Source organism: Lipotes vexillifer, unplaced genomic scaffold, assembly GCF_000442215.2.
Source record: "Lipotes vexillifer unplaced genomic scaffold, Lipotes_vexillifer_v1.1 scaffold23, whole genome shotgun sequence".
In the NCBI taxonomy this organism is placed as follows: Eukaryota; Metazoa; Chordata; class Mammalia; order Artiodactyla; family Lipotidae; genus Lipotes; species Lipotes vexillifer.
The window spans coordinates 41938-46397 of NW_006796283.1; the positions used below are offsets into that span (position 1 = coordinate 41938).

The following is a 4460-nucleotide window of genomic DNA, read 5'->3' on the forward strand; positions in this document are numbered from 1 at the left end:
CCCGCCCCGCGCCAGAGCCCACCGGGCCCCGCTTCAGAGGGGCGGCGGAGAGGGGGCGCCCGGGCCGGCCTGGAGAGGGCGTGGGGGGCGCGAAGGGGTTAACCTCGGGGCTGGACCGCGGGGCGAGCCGCCGGTGCCGATGGGGCCCTGGCTGCCCCGGGATGCAGCCGGGAATCTTCGGGAGGCCCCGGGGCGGCACAGCCTTCCACGCCCTGTGGTCGACTCTCTGCCCGGAAGGAGCCACCAAGATTTGGGGTGCCTCGTTTTCCCCATGGCCCCAAAGGTTGCTTTCGCAGTTTGATTGACCCGGGGCGGGGGGGCGGCTTGCCGGTGTTCTGACTTTTAGACTCAAGTCACTAAGAAGCAGCCTAAGGTTACTGGTGCAAAGAAAACTCGAAATAACTCGCCAGGACCATACTTGTACCTGCCTTTGAGTGACATCTTTTGCACGAATCCGCCTCAGCCTGGCTGACACTACTAACGCACCCTGTCAGAGCGGTATCTTAGGGGTCGTTTGTGATAATCCCGTAGTGGAAAGAAAGAGCAAAACGCACGCTTTTAGAGAGATAAGAGTGTAGAGTTGAACTCTTATTCCCTCTCCCCACTCCCCCAAATACAATTGGTCTGGATAAAAATCGGCATGTGGTATTATTTGTCAGGCTTGCTGTGGACCGCTGATGTGTTGACTTCTAAGCCCTAGAAGTTATTGCGCGTTTTTATATCATCTCAGTGGGCTGTTGTATTAAATATGTATTAAATAAGGGAAAATGAAACAAAGTAGCTGTTGGAAAACTGGTGGCCGGTAAATCGTAACCCTTTCAAGGCAATTGGTATTTCTTGCCCTTTTGGAAATGGAGTCGGTTTTAGTAACTATTGGAATTAACGGGTGTCGCAGAATTTGAGACTCGATAACTTAAAAAAAAAAAAAATGAGATCTTCCAGGAAGCAGCAGTTTTGTTAAACTTTTGGCCCTTTAGTTTGCTCTACAACTTTCCGCTTTAAACTTTTGTTCACTTGTACATCTGCGGTTTAAAGTAACTCAGCATAGTTCTTTGCACAAAAGAAGGGCTTAGTAGCGGTTGAATGTTTTACAAGGGCGCAATTCAAAGATTTCTTTCCTTAAGAGATTTGGTGTTTGCCTTTTTCTCACCTTAAATTTTATTTTTAAATTAAGCTTTGCTCTTATTTAAAATTTTTTTTTTAAAATTTATTATTTTTGGCTGCGTTGGGTCTTTGTTGCTGCGCACGGGCTTTCTCTAGTTGTGGCGAGCGGGGGCTACTCTTCGTTGCGGTGCGCACGCTTCTCATGGCGGTGGCTCCTCTTGTTACGGAGCACGGGCTCTAAGTGCGCGGGCTTCAGTAGTTGTGGTGAGCGGGCTCAGTAGCTGTGGCGCACGGGCTTAGTTGCTCCGGGGCATGTGGGATCTTACCGGACCAGGGCTCGAACCCGTGTTCTCTGCATTGGCAGGTGGATTCGGATTCTTAACCACTGCGTCACCAGGGAAGTCCCCACTTCCATTATCAGAAGCACCAATCGCAATGCAAAGTGAAATGTTAATGAGTGGTGATAATAGGTAAAAGTGATTGTAATTTCATTTACTTTCCTAAATGTCCTAGTATTTATGTTTTATACAGCAGTATTGCCTATACCCATCTTTAGAAAATTGGGGTGGCAACAGTTAACTGAACATAATGCAGGGGACATGGGTTCGAGCCCTGATCCGGGAAGATCCCACATGCCATGGAGCAACTAAGCCCGTGCGCCACAGCTACTGAGTCCGCGTGCCACAACTGTGGAAGCCCCCGTGCCTAGAGCCCATGCTCCGCAACAAGAGAAGCCACTGCAGTGAGAAGCCCACACGCCCGCGCGCCGCAACTAGAGAAAACACAGCAACAAAGACCCAATGCAGCCAAAAATAAAATAAATAAATTTGTAAAAAAAAAAAAAAGTATGATTAAAGTGCTTTTAAGTTGTAGCATGCAGAAGGTAGGAAAGGAAATAGTATGAGTTCTCATATTTTTCTTTCTTTTCTTTTCATAATTTTCTTTTCAGAAGAATAGTAATGAAAACAAGTAATGAAATCATATGTGATAGGATTTAATAATTGGATCCTGCTTGAGTCAGGCTAAGCATTTTAATAATTTTGTTTTATTCAGTTACCTGCTGTCCTGAAGGTCCTGCCATAGTCACGGCCATTCATTAATTCAACAAATATTGGTTGGGCTCTCGCCCTCTGCTAAGCACTGTTATTTGTTATTATGCGTGTTACTTGTTTATTATTGGGGATATCAATCACAGATTAACAGTAAGGGTCCTATTTTCTTTTTTCTTTTATTAAGTTTTTATAAGGGTCCTATTTTAAAATTGGATTTTTTTTTTTTTTGGCGGTACGCGGGCCTCTCACTGTTGTGGCCTCTCCCGTTGTGGAGCACAGGCTCCGGAACCTCAGGCTCAGCGGCCATGGCTCACGGGCCCAGCCGCTCCGTGGCATGTGGGATTTTCCCCGGACCAGGGCACGAACCTGTGTCTCCTGCATCGGCAGGCGGACTCTCAACCACTGCGCCACCAGGGAAGCCCAAATTGGATTTTTAAGGTTACAATTTAAAACATTTATATAGTTTATAGCCTATTTCCATACCATTGATTGAACCCTTTTCCCTGGATTGACATGAAACAGTGCAAAACTTAGAAACTTTTCTAATGCCAGTAGTTTTCAACACATTTTAATAAATACAGCGAACTTTGACAGTTGAAGTCAAAGTACATCTCTGACATTTGTTGGCATGAGGGAACTGATTTAAATGATTTGGGGTAATTAATTTGAACTGACCAATTCTGCCATAAACCAGAAGAGATTTTTTTTTTTGCGGTACGCGGGCCTCTCACTGTTGTGGCCTCTCCCGTTGCGGAGCACAGGCTCCGGACGCGCAGGCTCAGCGGCCATGGCTCACGGGCCCAGCCGCTCCGCGGCGTGTGGGATCTTCCGGGACCGGGGCACGAACCCATGTCCCCTGCATCGGCAGGCGGACTCTCAACCACTGCACCACCAGGGAAGCCCCAGAAGAGATTTTTGTGATCATTGCAGTCATTTATAGTGAAAACTCTACAATAATGCTTTGTACGCCCTATTTGGACATCGTGTGGCTGCTCTGTCCTGCTCCTGTGCAGCGGGCTCACCCTCATCTTTTCACTGCCTCACATACAGCATTGTGGTGCCCACATTTTACACTGTGGAATTTCTTGGATCCAGTTTACAGCATATGGTGGAGTGTTGCTGTGTCGCTGAATATCTTTGTAACTGAAAGCTGTATTAGTAGTTCTCCAAAGAGATACATTTTTATTGGAGTTTCATAGTGAGCAACTGAAGTAAATAAAATTATTTGAAATAACGGGATATTTGGAGATACCAGTTTTCCTTTGCATCGTGACAGCAAAATCTTGAAACATGTCCTAAGACTAGATAAGCCATTTAAAGCTTGTGCGATGATGGTCGCCTCAGTGGTTTTACACAGGAGCAGTGGAGATGAGCCTTATCCAGGGCCTCACCCTCACCCTCTGGAGCTTGTCTTGTGGGGACCAGTGTCCTGAAATGAGCAAATCGTAAGTGGACCGCCTCATTCCAAATTCCTCTCTAGAGCAACAGTTAGGACGTATATTCGAGAGCTTTTTTATGTGGAACTGAAGTGATTTGAATAGTGGTTTGCATAGGAAAACTTAAAGGAGAAAAGAATTCCAAAGCTTAATGATTATTTAATGCCAGGCCTAGTGGCACATTTACTTTGTGCTGTGTTCAGAATATAATATTGAAGTAATTGAGAAAAGTTATATCGTCTCTGCTTGAATTATAGTTCATCAAGGTTATTTTTTGTTTGTTCCTGTGTTTTTACAAATTTCAGACAGGCAAGTACTTGCTGTTAATGGATCTGGTTTTTCAAGTGGCACATTAAGGGTGGTTGCTGAGGACACTTCTCACTGATATACAAAATACGAGAACAGTGGGACGCACTTGCTTTTGAATTTGTAATTACGCTATTACAGTTATCTTTACTGCCACACATGCAAGAATCACTGTGGCACAAGACAGATAAATCTGTATGCGGTGGAATTTACTGGCCTTGGGCCACTGGATTACTGTCATTTGTCACTAGTCTACTTCTGCAGTGTAGATGTTCATTTCCAAAGACTTACATGTGCTTGGACTGCAGTTTTCCTGTTGATTGAAGTGATCTCCCAATAGGTCTTTCTGTGAGCGTTTCTGTCAGTGCAGTCTGTACTGAGAACAATAGGCAAAATAAAGGTAGCCTGTGGGGTAGGTTTATAGTACTAGTTGTTTCAAGAATCAGAAATGGTAGAATCTATCGTAAATCTAGATGTGGAGTCTTCAGAGTGTAGACTTTTCATGAGTGGGCTACTTTCTGACTGTTTAAAAGCTCCGCAGATATGACCCCATTTTCAGCAG

General features: G+C 45.2%; 1 protein-coding gene across 1 annotated transcript in view; it reads left to right on the forward strand.

The window, feature by feature from the left end:
- USP10 (ubiquitin specific peptidase 10) overlaps positions 1-4460 on the forward strand; it is a 65821-nt gene that overhangs the window by 616 nt on the left and 60745 nt on the right. The window lies entirely within an intron of this gene.